At 40.8% G+C, this 18,917-nt stretch overlaps 1 protein-coding gene across 3 annotated transcripts in view; it reads right to left on the bottom strand.

Moving 5' to 3' along the window:
• Nucleotides 1–13,837, bottom strand: part of ACLY (ATP citrate lyase) — a 65,433-nt gene extending 51,596 nt beyond the window's left edge. For all 3 annotated transcript variants that reach the window (XR_006104690.1, XM_042475807.1, XM_042475809.1), the window contains exon 1: nt 13,687–13,837. The gene's annotated coding sequence lies outside the window, so the exon portion shown is untranslated. The remainder of the gene's footprint in view (nt 1–13,686) is intronic.
• Between the last annotated feature and the right edge of the window lie 5,080 nt (nt 13,838–18,917).

Below are 18,917 nucleotides of genomic sequence, written 5' to 3'. Positions count from 1 at the left end.
CATCCCTTGATCTGTTAGTGAGCTATTCTTATGTTGCTCCCTATACAACAGGACATAAAGGAAGTGGTGAATCATGTAGGACCAAAATCTGAGAAAATAACATTTTTGGATTCTAACCTCTAGAAGTCACCAACCAACATGGCCACATGGTGGGTTTTGGGAGTTGTAATCCAAAAAGGTAAGTTTCCAAAGATTTGAGTGAGACAGAGAAAGACAAAGAATGTGTGTGTGTGTGGGGGGGGCGAGGTCCTCAGAGACTAGTGACCTGTGGTTGTCGTGTGCCTTCAAGTTGCTTCCAACCCATGCAACCCTAAGGCAAGCCTATCAAAAGATTTTCTTGACAAGATTTGTTCAGAGGGGGTTTTGTCAGTTCCTCCCTCTGTGGCTGAGAGAGTGTGACTTGCCAAAGGTCACCTAGTGGGTGTCCATGGCTGAATGGGGATTCAAACCCTTGTCTCCCAAGTCTTAATACAATGCTCAAACCATGCTGGCTTTTCACAAAGGTTAAAGGGAATTAAACTCATAACCTCAGGGTCGGAAGGCCGGTCATTAGACGAAGCAGTGATGAACTTGATCAAATTTCTCCATATAGCTAGGAAGAGAAAACGTGCATGACTGAGGTAGCTTTAAAAACATTTTAAAGTATTTCTCTCTCTCACTGTCCAATATGCCACTGTCACAACATGTCAATTCATGCATCTGAGGAAACAGACCAAATCCATGAAAGGTTATGCTACAACTTCTTTTGCACAATTAGTCTCAAAGATGCTACAAGATCCTTTTGTAGCATATGTCGCTGCTACGTTACTTCCATATCATGCAAGCTGCCTTACTCTAACTAATCAGAAAAGCCGAAGGACCCACAAAAAGTTATCTTATCCTTCCTTTTCTTAAATGAAATGCTGCCACTATTGCCTCAAGTAGGATCTAAATTTACATTAGTGATGTTGAGAGTCACAGTTGCACAGCACTCTCAGCAACTACCAAAGCCCCAGAGAGACCAATCAAGCAACTGTTTCCACAAAATGCCCAAAGCCAACCTTGTAATGAAGTCATGTGGCTTCATTTCAGCATCTTTAAAAAAGAGACCCCACAATGGTATGAAGGAGAAAAGGTGTGCGTGCACACATATAGAGCACAAATCATCCCTCACAAAACACTTTGGAGATAAAAGTTGGCTTTGTATTGTCATTTTCCAAAGAAGCTTGCAAGGAGACCTAGAATAAAAACCCTTTCACACTATACAAATATAGCACTATGATTCCACTTTAACTCCCATGGCTGCATTCTATGGAATCCTGGGATTTGCAATTTAAGAAATCACAAGAGTTCTCTGGCTGAGAATTCTAAATACCCCTCATTAAACTATTCTTCCATAGCATGGAACCATGAGAGTTAAAAGTGAAACCACAGCACTACAATTGTGTAGTGTGAAAAGGCCCTAAAGACAGTCAAAGAGCAAACTGCTGCAAGACATCCCTCTCTTGGCTAATATTTTAATGGCTATTAGAATATAGTAACATACTGTATCATGTACAGGCACAAAGGCCCATTAACCATTCCTCTCACACACCTCTGAAATACAAATCCAGTTCTTAGAACGCAAATGCGAGGTGTATTTAAAGTCAAATTAAGAGCTGCCTAAATACCCTAAAGGCAACAGATCCCATCTGATGTTGGAAGCTAAGCAAGGCAAGCTCTGGTTAGTACTTGTATGGGAAACTGCCAACAAATGCCAGGTGCTGTAGGCTATATTTCAGAGGAAAGAAGTGGCAAAACTATCTCTGTGTATTCCTTGCCTTTAAAAACCTCATGAAATCCATGGGGTTGCCATATGCTGACTTGACTTGAAGGCACATACACACACATCACAATGGTATGATATTTCATCCTACATTGCTCACCTTCACAGCCTGATAACAGCTGTGCTTACCTGACATTCTTTAAATCAGCAGCCACAAAATGAACACGTTTATGGATGCAAATTGCTTTTCTGGATCAATTTCACATCAGTTCTAATCACACTGAGCCACTGTGTGGGAAGTACCATAGTTCAGGATCCAACCATTAAGAATCAATTTCCTCTGTAAGTGATCTATGAAAGGTTGAGGTGATCTTCAAAAAGATTCTGGAAAGAATATATCACACCCAAATCCATATTCAAAATCCCTAACTCTGAAGACAATGGATATATATATTTCTATTTCAGTAATAGTCATGAAAAATTGGCAGAGGCTTCATTTTTTTCTGAATGCCACAAGAGACCTGACTTTTAAGATCTCTGCATGAAGGTAACATCAGTCTTCTAGATGCTGCTGTCATGTTCTGCTTCAAATCTGATATAACTGACAGGGACGCATGACAAGAGAAAGAAGATCTAAACAAGCTCCAAAGAACTAAAGAGCTTGACAAGCATTTTTCAGGGAAGGGGGGAAAAAGCTATGCAAAATCAGCTATTCTCTCTATTTGTTTGGAGCCATGAACAGTCTCTGAATGTTGGATGAAGATCACAGAATTACAAATGAAAAGCTCCCATGAATTAAAAAGTGTCTCATTTAGACACAGAGAATGGGGAACAATTTCTAACATGATTAATATGAGGGCAGGGACTTTCCTCTCCTGGAATGAGAAAGAGGGAGAAATTTTACAAGTTAAAATACAGGGTTGCACCAAATTATGCATACGCAAGAGACAGCCCCACTGAAATTCAAAGGGGTTTATTTTGCAATAAAAAAACTTTTAAAATTGCTGGAAGGTAAACACCTTTTTATTTATTGAACAGTTATTTGATGATTAAGTGGCTGAAGAAGGGTCTTTTTATGGGGGCATTGCTGTATTTTTATCTTACTGTTAAAATGATTTTATGCTTTTAAATGAATGGTGTTTTTAACATGCTAGCTTGTTTAATTGTTTTAATTTTTATTTAAATGAGATGATTTAAGTTTGTTAAAATCTGTATACATTTGTACAAAGGTTTTGGAGACAGCATGCCATATTTCTAATAGTACATGCAATTTTTAACATGCAAACTTCCTTGTCTCTCACTGAAGGAAATAGCAATATGATGCCTGCTACCTGCAGGTTTTTTTAAAAATACTATATATTGTTTTGTTGTTGTGTGCCTTCACATTGTTTCCAACTTATGACAATCCCAAAACGAGCCTACCATAAGGTTTTCTTGGCATGATTTGTTCAAAGGAGGTTTAGGATTGCCTTCCCAAGGTTGAAAGCATGTGGCTTGCCCATGGTCACCCAGTGGATTTCCATGGCTGAGCTGGGCATCAAACCCTTGTCTCCAGAGCCCCATCCCAACACTCAAAGCACTATGCCATTAAAAAAGCAGATAAGAGTGATAATTTGATCCCTGGATAGGGGAGCACTTGGACAGCAAGATAAAAATATAGTGAGTATGTTCTCTCTCTCATTCTCTCCTCATGTATATCTGTAGTTGTTGTGTGCCTCCAACCTACGGCAGCCTCAAAATGAACTTATCAAATGGTTTTCTTGGCAAGTTTCTCTCTCTCTCTCTCTCTCACACACACACACACACGTACATACAAACCACAACCAATATGGATCATGTCCTCATTTCAGAGATAGATAGAGAAGCTTGATTATGGTCAGCTGATTTCTGACTTCACAAACTATGGCTTGCAGTCAGTTGGCAAGCTAGCATCACTGGGTTAGCCAATTATGCTTCAGCATGATCTCTGAAATGTCTGAGCACAGTTAAACCTGCCACGGCTGTCTCCAAAATTCACTGTAAAATGGAAACACAAAGGATAGAGCCCAATCCATGATTTGGAACAGCTCATCTGGAAATGTTTTGGGCCTGAGTTATAGCCTTTGAGAGTCAAGCAAAGCTGCACTAACTTCTATCCCAAATTACATCTCTATCTCAAAGCAGGGACCCAATAGCTCATTATCAGCCTATATAACTTGCATCACATTACATAATGTATGATCCCTTCTGCTAACTGTGGACAGCAATAAAGGACACTAGACCTAATCTTGTACATCTTGCGAACCATCTGACTACAGATCACTTACCAGAGCTGCTGGTGGCCAGGAAATCCAGCTTCCCATTTTGAATTGAAGGAATAGCAGCATTGCAATACCAGGTAAGCCACAGTGTATAAGCTGTGCAGGATTGCTGATGCCAAAGCCTTTGAGCCCAAAAAGATCTGTTACTGGAGATCTCTCATTGAGATATCAAGTGCGGATGGGAGGAATGGTACTAAGGAAGAAGGGGTTTTAAACTTTCACTCTGCACCATCAAAATGTGAATACTGTCCCTTTTCCAGAAGCCAGTATTATCCCATGCTAGACAAAAGATCTGCTTCGACCTGCAGATACCTGGAAATCCTACTCCTTTGGCTTCTGAAGTTTTAATTTCATTTATTTATTAATTACATTTTGATCTCATCTGTCCTTCAATGGGCTCAATGCAGTGTATATAGCTTTCCACTACTTCATGGTATCCACACAACAGCTCTGCAAAGTAAGATAAACTGTGGGAGGGGAGGAATGGGTGACTGGCCCAAGAACACACAGTGACCTTCATGGATGAGTGGGGACCAGAACCTGGAGCTCTCAAGTTCCACTTAAATAGTTTAACCACTAGATTGCACTGCCATAGCAACTTCTTAACAATGCATATGAAGTGCTTTTACAAAAGTTTCCCTGAAAAATAGTATGTTCAATTTTTGTTTTGCTGAATAAACAAAGACTTGTTAATATCTCCCATCATTCTGGGATAAGCTCCCCATTGGCACTTATCAGAAAGGACGACAGATTGTTTTTGTTGACTCACAAATGCAAAATGTTCTAAAGGTTCTCACAGAATAACGAAAATGCAAGCATTGCCAGTGAAACGCTTCTCTGAACACAAGTAATAAAAGGAAAACAATGTTTTGCTTGGGTGCGCTTGAAGTGGGTCAATGAATGATGGATATTCTGGGTTGATAGACTTATATCCACACACTTTTAATGAGCAAAATGAGGAATGGACTTGAAGAATTGGCATTGTACTTCTGTTGCTGTTGCTACAAATTAATAAGACTTGTCATTATTCAGCAGCCTCCCCTTGGTGCTCATTAAAAAAGTGTTGTTGTTTTTAAATGCAAAGCACATGCAGAAAAAGCCACATGGACAATTAATATTCAAAGCCTCCCTTGAGTGGCTGTCAAACATTCAAGAAAGGTTACATACATATCCTTGTTCCGCTTTTCTGATCTCAGGCAGAACAGCTGCCATTCACAATGGGGTTTCAGACCCACAAAAAAGAAAAGAAAGGTGTAACAGCTGGCAAGGTGTTTCATGCAAACAAACAAAAGGGCAGTACAGCCAGGCCAAAGCTACGTCAGCAGCCCCGCTTCCTTCGTCACATTCGCCACTCTACAAATACAGGGAGCAGGATTCTGGCTTGCAAAGAGGATTCTAGGTTGCAAAAAGGTTTGCACATTAAATATTGCCCAATACTGATGCAAGATACACCTTTTCCCTGAACATTAAATCATGGAATGTAATATTTCCCCAGTTCCTAGATCAATGAATAAGGTGAGTTTCACCATGTATTTCAGGCACTGTACATAAATACATGTTATGATAGCCAGTAGGATGTAGGTTTGATTAGGACTTTGGGAGATCAAGGTTCAAATCCCCAGCCAGCCAGGGAAACGTACTGGGCAAGTCACATTTTTTGCAGCCTGAGATGACAGCAATGGCAACCTTCAGTGAATAAATCTTGCAGAGAAAACCTAGAGCAGGATCTTGATAAGTCAGAGTCAACTTGAAGGGACATAACAACATGTAGATATAGTAGGCAGGTATAAGTCAGGTTTCTAAAGAGCCAGTGGCTTGTGACCAACGAACAAAATAAACTGCATACTTGCGTGGTGTAGAGGCTTGAACATTGGACTAAAACTCTGGAGACCAAGATTCGAATCCTGGCTCAGACATGTAAACCCATGCGTGACCTTAGTCAAGTCACACTCACTCTGCCTTCGAGGATGGCAATGGCAAACCCCACTGAAGGAACTTGTCAAGAAAACCCCATGATAGGGTCACCAGAGGTTGGAAAGGAATTGAAGGCACACAACAACAACAACTTCTGGAATGGTATGGGTAGGCAAATGCATACATGCAAAGTGGTTAAGGCAGTGTGCTTCTACTGGGGAGAAGGGTCTATGATAAAGTAGGCATTTTACACTGCATCCCAAAGTATGTTGTGGGCAAATGTAATTTATAGCATTCACAGCCTGTTCCAGCAATAAAATATTACACTTCTGAGACATAACATTGCCAGCTCCATTTGATTCCTGTTCCCACACAGTGAATCTGCTTCTGCTCTGAAGAAATATCTAGCAACAAGGAGGTTCAAAAAAGATGAAACAGTCAAAGTCTAGCAGAAGCTTAAAGACGAATAAATTTGTTATAGCATGAGCTATAAGAGCATCATGCTATAATGACTTTATTATAGCGTGAGTTGTGTTTGCTGCATGAAACTAAACAGATTACAGCTTTGGAAATTATTACAAAATATCTGAGCAGCCCACACAGCCTAGTATCGCCTATTAAGAAGTATGAAGAAGGAATCTTCTCTGCCCTGCTGCCAATCATTCTTTTGGCTGGAGGTGCCAAGGAACCTAAGGCTTCAGGTACATTCAGTTGCTGAGCTCTGAGATATTCATTGAGATGCCTTGCTTCAAACCTAAATTCAAAAGCATTCCTTTAATAAAATGTTGTAGTTGTATATCTTCAACTTGTTTTCAATTTATGACAACCCTGAAGCAACCCTACTGCAGGATTTTCTGGGGCTGAGTATGTGTGACTCACCAAAAGTCACCCATTGGCACCCATGACAGAGCAAAGAATCAAACCCTTCTCTCCAGAGCTATAGTCCAATGCTCAAACCACTACATCACACTGGTTTACTATGAATTTCCCAAATCTGGGAGCTTTGTTTCCAAGCTCTACTTCAAAGTAGCCTCATTACAGCAACAAAGTTACAGTACTACTCTTTTAACCAAAGCTTAGTTTTCCCTTGGAACCCTGTTTACTTGAAGCCATGTCTTCTAGAATGAAGTCAAACACTGGGTCAACAGAATGCAATAAAGATAATTATCAGTTTACTAAAGTGAAATGGAAAAAGGTTAGGCCATAGAAACTGGGGGTTTCTAATGAATATATTTCTGGCCTCTTTATCCCATTTTTCACACAGCATTGCTCACCTGGTTTATAAACCATAAAACAAAAATCAAACAAAAATGAACCAATGATGATCACCCAGAAACTCCTCAGGCTGCACTCTCAGACTTGGGAATAAATCTCATTGAAGTAAATGATCTTATTTCTGAGCAAGCATGCACAGGATTGCATAGGGAAAAGTGGCTAAATTTCTGGGGAAGCAGTTTAAAAATCACTGCTATAAATTAATGTTTATTTTGCTTGGTAAAAATGTCCATCGTATATGCAAATCTTACAGTACAGTATCTTAAAACCACATATTGGACCAACTTTTGTTTAAAATAGAATAAAATTATGTGGGTTGTCATGCTCAGAGTATGAGCCATAAGATTTTAAACATCACTGATTTAAGCACCATTAATTTCTAAACATGATCTAATCTCGATTTATTGCCTCTCTCTCTCTCTCTCTATGTATCCAGTGCAGTATCCTGTGAAACATACTGAGACTGAACTTTGTGTCTGTTTTAAATTGAGATTGAAGATCTGCTTTATCTGACAATATTTAACTTGCAACATACCATGTTTCTTAAGGATTGAGACTGAGATTACAATTTGGCGCAAAAGCATATAATCAAAGATTAAGTACAGCACAATCTGCTACTGGGAGTCACTCAACCTTACATCCCTCCCTCTTAAAGAGCAACCCAGGTAGCAAAGTCTTGCAACACTAGTGCAAAATGTCTAGACCAGGGGTAGGCAACCTGCGGCCCGGATGTGGCCCGGCAAGGCCTTGGGACCAGCCCCTGCCTGGTCCTGCCGCCGATTGCCGCCAGGGCCTCAGAAACATGCATTTATATTAACATTTTTTAAAAAAATCAGCAAAAAAAATTTGTGTGTCCTCCATTTTTTTTAAAAAAGCGTCTTCCATTTGAAAATTTTATCCTACATTTGTCCTGGTTTATTTATATATTTAATTTTTATAAAAATTATTTAATTATTTATTTTTTGGCTTCGGCCCCCCAGTTGTCTGAGGGACAGCAACCCGGCCCCCGGCCCAAAAAGGTTGCCTACCCCTGGTCTAGACCATCAACTCCAACAAATGGGAGAAAAATGCCACAAACCCCCAGGAGTGCTGGGGAAATTTTGCCTTTGGGTAACCATAAGTTAAAAACAACTTGAAGGCACACCTCCCATAAGTACTAGCTAACTACTGGTTGAGATGATGGAAATTGTCGTCTAGTCCCAGGTTCCACACAACTATGCTATAAAGGAGGGCAGGACACCTATTTCCATTCCCACTCACGCTCTCTTGTTCACAAAAAACGTGAACAGGGCAAGGGAGAAATGTGCAATTTTGTTCAAGGTCAAGCATTATACTTGGATGTTATAAAGCCATTGTGTCTACCATTGTAAATGCTACACTGTTTATCCTACTCCACTCCACTTTAATGGGCATGGGAATCAGAGGTGTATAGACATACAGTCCATGCTTCCAGTGCCATGGCACTCAGAATGTACACTGGGTGCTACAAAAATCAAAGAGACAGAACACCTTCTTTGCTACGTAGCTCTTTAACCTTTATTTACTTTCTGGATGACAGGGAACATGTATTAAAAAGACAATGACAGCAGAGGTAGCAAAGTATTATAGGTCACAGTAATGCACAAAGCATTAGATTGCAGAAGTACCCAGTTTTAGAAGTTGTAGTTTTGTGTGTAAATGCTTGCCACCTTTAGAAGGCAGGCAAATTGAGGACATGATAATGAAACCCTGCACAGTGTCCTTGGGCGAAGCCATACTCTTGATTCACAGCAGAGGGGTGTAACGCAGCCTCCTAACCAGCCAAGACTCACTCATTGGCAGACGTACAGTGGATGAGTAGGTGCCTGACAAGACATTTACACAACCTACTCTCATTCATTAAAGCCTACACATGGCTTAAGTTGGCTGGGTCTATGATCTCTTTTTTGAAATACCAGCCATGCCTGCAATCGACCTTTGTTTAGCATGAAGGTACAAAGATGTGAGTTGGCATTGTGAGTTGGCATTGTGTGACTCCTGGACTACATGTGGCCCTGGTGGTCCCCATGTGGTCTTTGGGGGCCAAGGACCTCCTACTCTGCGATCATTCTTTTTAATGCCCAATACTCCAATGATTCAGTGTTTGAGCACTGTTTGGGATAATCCATTACAATATAACAGAAAATCACTTCTGAAATTGCCCAGCAAGGGCTTCCAATTTTTGGAATGTCATTTCAATTTCTGGGGAAATGAAGTTGGTACAGGCTGAACAAGGTCAGGAGACCAAAATGACTACAGTATCTGTGTGCTACATGATTATTTTAAAGAGAGAGACAGAGAAATCAATGACTGTACAGAAAATATTTTGCATAGTTAAATTGCTGATATTTGCCCAGATACCCATCTACACAGAGAACTGTTAACTACAGACTGACTTGTTCTAATTCCAGTTAAGAAAGAGAAACAGGAGTTCTGACATTTCTAGACTAAGGCTGGAATGGAATCAGCATCCAGTAAAAAGAAGGCAGTGTTTTAGAGTCCACTTTGTGTTTTTTTGTTTTAAATGAGGTGATAAGCCCTTTAGCGACACACTGTGAGTTTCAAGGGTTTTGCACTGAAATAGTAGTTCCTGCAACATCTATGGTCATGGAATTGGAATATTTAAATGCTGCAGCCCATAGTCTAAAACAAGGCTGAAACCATACACTCACAAAAAAGAGTACTGGAGGATTGATTTTTGGAGGGGGTGCTGTGCAGCTCATGCTGTGCAAGATGTACTGACCTGATGGTATTTTTAAAGCCTCATTATACAATTGCTTAGCCATAGGGGAAGACTGAACAAAGAGGAAGATTAAAGGTCTCTCTCTTTCTCTACAGCCAGAAAACATTCCTCAGATACTCCTACATCATTCACTATATACTCCAGTCCTCTTAGCTATACTGAAGTGGAGGAGTGACTTTGCTTAAGGGGTAAGAGTTACTGATTATGTCCCAAAAAGAGCACCTGATAGCTAGAGCCAAATTTTGAAACAGATTTATCAGGGTTGCATAAAAATAGGTGACAGCAATAAGATCAACATTTTCACCAGAGATCGGCTTTAAAACTAGCCACTATGCTGTATACATTTTGACATCTGCACCAGAGGCAAGACACTCACCATTGTGGCTCTGGAACACATCCTTATAGATTAACCTACTCTTTGAGTAGTTTAGTGGCCCACTCCTCCAGCCAAAATAGGAATCTGATGGGGCTAGGACTTTCCAGCTTTCTGCTATTTGAGCAGATATAATCAACTATTGTTTCATAAAAACTGAGGACAAAAATAATTTTAAAGCTGCTATTCCTAGGAGAAAGCAAAATTGAAAGGGTTCTCTGAAGAAGAGCACATGCTTTGTAGGCAATCCCAGTTTCAATCCCTAACATCTCCAGCTTAAAAAGATGATCTCGTGTTGTATGTTGGGAATTGCTTTTCTTAGCTACTGACATTAAGCCACTGTTCTGAGTCATTATAAGGCAGCTTGGTATTTTGTCAAGACAAAAATGTTGGGCTCTCTCACTAAGTAATGCAATTATTTTGCTGTTGTAAGCCTTCAAGTTGTTTCCAACTCATGATGATTTGTTCTGAGGCAGTTTGCCACTCAATGCCTTTGTATGAGGCTGAGAAAGTGTGAATTGCCCAAAGTAATCAAGTGAGTTTCCATGTAGGGAGTTGAATTTGAACCTCGGTCTCCAGTGTCCTCTTCCAACACTTAAACTATTACTCCATGGTGCATTTGGAAATTAAAATTTTAATTGAAGAGGTCCTATGCTCTGCTCTGTTGCTTAAGCTACTGCCAACATGTCTAAGACAGCAGGCAATAAAATTGATGTATTTGCAAATCTAAGTTGTTTGCAGTTGATTGGGAAGCATTTCTGGTTCGCATGACAAATCCAACTATTAGGCAGATTGAGGCAGTTATCTCCGGCAGCTGATTTGGAGACTGATAAAAAGGCCAAAAGAAGAAGGGGAAAAAAGCCCAAAACAAAACACAACCACAAAACCTTATCTGATTTATTACTGCTCTATTTTTACTGCAAGAGAGCAACAAAGGCACTTGCTGGATTTTCTATCTCAGGTACTAAGTAAGGTGACCCTGGCTATGGTTGGGTATTACACATATTCACTTGGAAGGGAGGAGCACCACCTGCTGCTCTGCTTCAGGCAGCAACATGTTTTGGTCAATGAACAGCAACTCAACAGCCCCCCCCCCAAAAAAAAATCAGTTTTCTGGAAAAGGAAAAACCAGAAATTGATGTAAGAATGGACTGGTGGGCTTGATTCTGGTATTGGTCACAAATTCTTGGTCTGAACATCATCTCCTACCTAGACACTCTGGTCTTCAAGTTTTCACATAAATCTGCCCACCTGAGTCACTATTTTAATTTCTGGCTCCCTTTGGTGGACCTGGTTTAAAACACACCAAAACAGAAGAGCCTGTGAAGCCCGAAATTTACCTAGCCTTACATCCCAAACCATTTGAAAAGCAGCAGAAGCAAAATACTTGATATAAAGATGGGGAGGCTATGGTGGGAGATGCCTCATTGCTCCATAACACTCCATTTTGGATGCTGTACTAAAATTTAAGAGAATCAAGTTCTCTTTCTCTTTGAGAAACTGTTTTTCTGTTTCAGCCATACACACACACACACAAAGTAATTTGTGCAGCTATCCGCCGTTTTGGATGATGAAGACCTTTCTCTCTGTTGCCTGTCCTAACAACCACTATTGCAGAGCAGAGGCTCTACTTTGACCCCAGCAGCTAAGGATCATTTTCTTAGGTTTAAAATGGTGAACGGTCTGGAGACCATGCCCTATGAGGAACAAGTTAGGGAGCTGAATATGTTTAGCCTGGAGCAGAGAAGGCTAAGAGGTGATATAGTAGCCCTGTTTAAATATTTGAAAGGCTGGAGCAAGCTTGTTTTCTGCAGCTCCAGAGAATAGGACCTGGAGCAATGGATTCAAACTACAGGAAAAGTGATTCCATCTTAACATTAGGAGGAACTTCCGGACAGTGAGGCCTGTTCAAGAGTGTAACACACTCCCTCAGAGTGTGGTGGATTCTCCTTCTTTGGAGGTTTTTAAGCAGAGGCTGGATGGTCCTCTATCGGAGGTGCTTTGCTTGTATTTCCTTGCATAGTAGGGGGTTGGACTGGATGGACCTTGAGGTCTCTTCCAACTGTTATGATTCTATTAACCTTCTGAAAGCTGCCTAAATGTAGCAACCACAGTCAGGCTTAGCAAGCATATAATGATGTGGTATGTGAACTAGTATTTACCTCTACTGGTCAATATCCCATTGTAGGTTTTCTCAGGCGGGGAAAAAGAGGAGTCCTTGTTTATCCAGTTTAAACTCTCCCTAAGTTCAAAGAGAACATCTTTGTCTCCCAGCATGATCTGGGGGATGGTTGTTCCATGTTATTTTAGGCCTTTCTTCTACCTCTATCTTTTCCTCTATCCTACCAAGGGATTCCTGAAGAAGAGAGAGCCTTTCAGCGTTCTCTGCAATACCATTCTGTGCAATCATACAGTTTAGAAAATCTCCTGTGGGTTGGCAAGAGGCGCGCGGGTGGAAGGAACAGGGAGATGCCAGTTCTTCGGGTACAGTGGAACAAAAAGTATTGCTGGTGTGCTAAACAGTGATTACCTATTTCCCCAACACAGCACAACAAAAGGTACACTGCATTCACAGCTTTTTACTAAGCATAGACGATAAAGCCAAGCAGCTCTCCCAAGAAGCTGAAGAAGACTCAGTAAGAGCACTAGTATCTTTTCCCCTGCATTGTATATTCTGTGTTACTCCACATTTCATTCTGTTGTAAAGTGCCATGGTGCTATATAAATAAATAAATAAATGATGATGATGATGATGAAGTTGTACCTTGCTTCAATCCTTGGGGAGAACTGTGTAAGAAATAATACGATTGTATATTATTATGGGGGGGGGTGCAGGGAGAAGAAGAAGAGAAGAGGGACAAATATATATATGTGTGTGTGTGTGTGTGTGTGTGTGTGTGTATAAAACTAAATAAATAAATACTTTTTTCTTTGGTGGAGAGGGCCTCTTGCGGTCCAGGAAAACCCCAAAGATGCAGAGCAATACCAATAAAATAACAAACAAATAAGCACTTTTTCTTTGGTGGAGAGGGCCTCCTGAGGTCCAGAAAAACAACCCCAAAGGGATGCAGAAGAATAAATATCAACAAAATACCAAACAAATACAAACTTTCCTCCAAAGGAAATGCAGTCGTTTATTTTCAGGTTGCTTATTTGTTTGCTTAATAGCCCGCCTTTCCTCTCACCATGGGACTCAAGGCGGGTTACCATGATTTTATTATTTTTTTAGAAAGAAAAGAAAGGCATTTCTCCCTCCCAATGGTCAATAAAGGAATGAGAGGAACTTCTTTTTTGCTCTGTCCCACAAACAAACACTTACTTTGGTATTAAAGTGCCTTGCCCTTCTTCTCTCTCAGTCCTTGCCCAGCTGCTGCTTTTGTCCAAGCCTCCTCCTCCTTCTCTTCCTCTGCCTCTCTCCCTCTTTCCTCTCTCTCCTCCTCCTCTTCTCATATGGCTAGATGCACTCCAGCCCTGCCATAGGGCAGCCTCTCCTTCACGTGCCTCTTGCCTGAGCGCTGCCTGCCTTCTCCCATTGGCTCTGTCTTTCTCTCCCCTGCCTTCCTGGGTGGGCTTGGCTGCAGGCTGTCGCAAAGGCTGATGGGACTTGTAGTTTGAAGTAATAGTCAAAGAGTTCTTCTCAGACCTGGGATCTTCAAGCCTTTATACACTTGTTCCTCCATATTCTCTATTGTTAGGGGCACAAGCCCCCCGTGAATGTGGAAAAACAGCAAATAATAAAAACACCATGTATTTTACCTGAGAGGACACCTCTCTAGGAATCTCTAGGTCCTCCAGGGCAACTCTGTGCTCAACCGCTGCCAGACATTGACCATAGAGTTACGCTGGAGGAGCTATAAATGCCTAGCGGAGTGTCCTCTCTAGGAATCTCTAGGTCCTCCAGGGCAACTCTGTGGTCAACCTCTGCCAGACATTGACCATAGAGTTATGCTGAAGGAGCTACAAATGCCTAGCAGTGTCCTCTCTAGGAATCTCTAGGTCCTCCAGGGCAACTCTGTGGTCACCCTCTGCCAGACATTGACCACAGAGTTATGCAGGAGGAGCTACAAATACCTAGCGGAGTGTCCTCTCTAGGAATCTCTAGGTCCTCCAGTGCAACTTTTGGTTAAAACTGACCATAGAGTTGCGCTGGAGGGCCTAGATATTCCTAGAGAGAGCATATTAATCAAATCCGTGAATAATCAAAGCCGCAAATATGGAGGGATGAATGTACTAGGAATGGGAGGGGGCTGCAGCCAGGAAATGCTTAAGAATGGGGAGGACACCCATGAAAGAAGGAGAAAAAGATTCTAAAATTCAAAGATAGATATACTGTAAATTGCAAAGAAACAGTAAAGTATAAAATAGAAAATAAAAAAAATAGTAAAAGATAGAAATACTGTAATTGCAGAGTAAAATATAAAATAGTAAAATATAGATATACTGTAATTGCAAAGAAATAGCAAAATATTAAATATTAAATAAAAAATAAAAATGGTAAAAGATATACTGTAATTGTAAAGAAATAGTAAATATAAAATAGTAAATAAAAATAAAATAAAAATAATAAAATATAGATATACTGTATTTACAAAGAAATGGTAAAATATAAAACAGTAAATATAAAAAATAAAATAACCACAGCTCTCAGACAGAGAAGGTTGAATATCTTACAAAACTACAAATTCCATAGCATTGAGCCTGGGCAGTTAAAGCAGGTAGATGTAGCAGAATCTCTCTGTATGTCGGAAATATTGCAGGACTACTGTATTTTATTAGTTGTATACCCACAAATGCTTGAAAGTATTCTGTGTAACAAAAAGTGGCAGAGATACCTATGATCCTATACCAAGGATCACCTGCACCTATGATCCTATACCAAGAAGATAGAACACAAGGCAGTTCCTGTGGCACTGCCACCCCTGTGAGGCGACTTCATGTTGAATTGATCCATTGCTGAATGTGAACGCAAAGTGGATTAAACTGAAGCGGGTAGGTTTGATCACTGCTCAAATAGGGTGAATGTCTATTCAGCGCTAAATTGCTTCATCCATTTGACTCAAAAAACTATTTGTTTTGTAGTGGGAATGAGGCCCTTGTATAATAGCTTCTCTCACTTACTTCTTTCTTCAGTATGTTATGATTTGTAATTACTTTGCTTCTTAATTATTTTCAAAGAACCATCTTCAGAAGAGGCTGGCTATCTTCTGTGTCCTCCCAGCATGGACCTCTGCCAGCCTCCTTTATTCAGTTTTACTTTCTGCCCTCCCATTCAGATCACACACAGGATGTCTAGTTCTTGGTGTGACTGCACAATACCAGCTTGTTCTCCTGAGTCAGAGGAGGTCACTGCCACAGCAGCCGCGGTACTTCTTGTTCTTTTTAAAGTCCATTCGTCTTTTCCACTTGTTTTCCTCCTGCTTTTCTTCTTCCTGGACCTGTCCTCATATTCAGCCAGCTACTTTTCCTATCTATTGTCAGTTTTCTGTCTTCATTTCTCCTTCTTTTTTTCCTCCACTTCAGTCTTGCATACTATACATTTTGCATTCTATTCCAGCCAAATGCATGCATATGTACTATGCATAAGACTGCCAGAGTAAAAACTGGAGAGGGCTAATATTAGTATACCCTACAGCTCTCCTGCTGGATATGCAGTTTCATAATTAATATCTAGAGTTGGGCGTGTTTTGGGATCATGATGACCTGCATAAACGAGAAGTTATATATATGTAGGAGTCACATTGACTAGAGGACAGGCAGAATCCTGAATAAAAATAAGGAAATAGGCTTGCTGATCATGTTGCTCCTCTCAAGGTTCCATGTATTGCTACATAAAATGGAAGCAAAGGAGTCCCATCGAAAAACAGTGACCAAAACCTTTACTTCACCTTGTGACAATGTTCCTATATACCCTTCTTGCTTGATCATTAAGAGATTGTCTCAGATCTAATCAATGTATTGTCAGTCTGGACCTGTGACCATCAGCCATTCCGGACCCTTTTTGTCAATCTCCTGAGAAAACCATCAAAGATTTGTCACACCGAATATAACACAACACGTCCCTTGAGGGTATGAAATGGAGTATAAATATCTGCCTCCAACCCTATCCACTATGTTCATAGACCACATGTTCACAGACCAGAGCTCCCTCTGTGTAACCATCAGACACAGTCTGTCTGAGCCACTACACTGTGCTAGATGCAGTGCTGCATTTTCGACAGATTTCTTGTCAGGATTGGGAATTATCACCCTCTTTAACAACCATCTTCTCCCTATCCAGCCTGCCACACCTCTCTCCAATAGCCTTGCATGATATGGTTCTTGTGTGTGCATGCATGCTTGTATATTACTAAACAAAACACTATTTTTTTTTTACTGAAACTGGAGCACACTCCACAGTTAGTACTAGTATATATAGGTGAAAATATCCCTGCTGTTACCCTCCCCTTCCAGGCCTCCTTTTGAGCTATCATTTCTATCATTTCCCCAAATTTCAAGGAGATGATGACATTGTGAGTGAGGACCCCCAACATCCCCCACCTTTAGGATAACACTCCTTTAACTTTAATGGTTAGTAGAAGAGGGGACTTCAGCAGCTCTTGTTTGTTACTGGTTGCAGAATAAGCAACAACTGCTGAAATTCCAGTTTTTTTGTACAACAGTTAAAGGCACAGGAGCTCTTCCTGGTATTCAATTTGGCAGCCTTAAATGAGGAGTCCCTCTTGTTCTGTGTGACAGGAGAGGGAAGGTGATGAGGATGGAGGACAGGGGGAAACTGGGTGGCTTGTGGCACTGAAGCCCACTTGAAAATGACCTGAGGCCCACTGGTGGTTCTTGGCCTATTACTGGAGAAAATGGGATCTAAAAATTCAGCTATGCCCTCCATCTGCAGACTGCAGTTGAACACAAAAAGTCTGTTAGAAAAATGTATTCATTGCACATAGGACCCACAACATCTCTGTGCATGATATGGAACTGACACACAAGGCAGTCCAGAGCTTAATTTTGAGATTGGTTTTCAATAGAGGGCCATTGGTATTTGTCGCAGTTTAGTTTCAGCACCGCGCCGCCACCACTGCCATGGATACCAACAAATGTAGATGCTCAAGTTCCATTAAATGCAATGGCATAGTAAAATGTTGTCTCTTATATAAAAGGGCAAAATCATGGTTTGCTTTTTGGAATTTACTGTATATTTTTAAAAAATATTTTCAGACTGTGGATGCTTGAATCTGTGGATAAAAAAACCTATGGATATGGAGGGCTGACCGTACAAGTGGTTCTTTGATGGGGAGGAAAGATCCCTGCTCCTCAGCCCCCCCCCCGCCAACTTTCATTGTTTTGTGTATTTCCCACAACTCTTCACAATCATTGATCCCCTAGGTTACTTCTATACTAGCAGCCCTTGTTTTAGCCCTGGATATTAGGTTGTGAGTTATTTTTTATAACAAGGAGGGACTTCACCAGGATGCTCATATATTATACCTTGATTTCACAGGGGTCACATAAATCAGATTTGGCTTCTGTGACTGAGAGCAAACTAAACTCAGCCCTCACATTTGTGTTATTCTTCAGGTGTGTGTGTTGCGGGGGAGAAGAACTGGGCCCATTGGCAGGGTAACCCAGATCATTTGCTTTGTCCTGTGATGCCTTCAGAATCAGAGACAGTATGGCTTTGTACTTCAATTGCTGGGGAACACAGGGATCCTTTGGTACTGTACAAACATCTGGTTGGCTGCAGTGGGATCAGACTAGAGAGGCCTGAGGTCTAATCTAACAAGGCTCTTCTTATGTACTGCACTTGCAGGTTTACTAGCCATCAGTGTAGCACCACCAGACGTGAGCCCCAGAGGTATATAAACATAGTGTAAAAAGGAGGGACAGAGGGGGAGAAAAAATGTTACAGCACCTTTAACACTAACTGGTTTTTTATTTTAGCATGAGCTTTCACGGACAGCAACCTTCTTCTTCAGATGCAGTACTAAATGGTATTAAACCCTCAGGTACCAAGCATATTTATACAGTTGTAGGAATGGGGTAGAAAGTACAGGCTGAATATCCCTTATCTGGAATTCTGAAATCCAAAATACTGCAAAATCAATTTTTTTGAGCTCTGTACCTTACAGTAGTTGTGAGGCTAGAGAGAGGCGTTATTGGAAAGAGATCTATGAAATGGCAGAAGGCATGGATTTGTGCTAAGCATTGTTCTTGGATTCTTGTCATTTCACAGATCCCCAATCTCTCTCCATTATTGTCTCATTATGTATATGCAAATACATGTATTCCAAAATCTGGGGGGGAAAATCTGAAATACATAACACATCTGGTCTCAAGCATTTTGGATAAGGAAGACACAAACAGTAATAGGATGCAGAACACAGGTACAGTATAGCATGTGACTGATTGTCACAGAATGCAGCCAGGGATGTGCAGCTCAACACTAGGGAAAGGAATGATATTATAATATCTATTTTAATATTGAGCATCTCATGTGTCAGGAAAACCTAATGAGAATTCTAGGTGGGTGTCAATCTTTGTAGATGGGGATTTCTT

This window comes from Sceloporus undulatus, chromosome 6, assembly GCF_019175285.1.
Source record: "Sceloporus undulatus isolate JIND9_A2432 ecotype Alabama chromosome 6, SceUnd_v1.1, whole genome shotgun sequence".
In the NCBI taxonomy this organism is placed as follows: domain Eukaryota; kingdom Metazoa; phylum Chordata; class Lepidosauria; order Squamata; family Phrynosomatidae; genus Sceloporus; species Sceloporus undulatus.
Note: the sequence above shows the minus strand (reverse complement) of the source record. Positions and strands in the feature narration are given on the sequence as shown.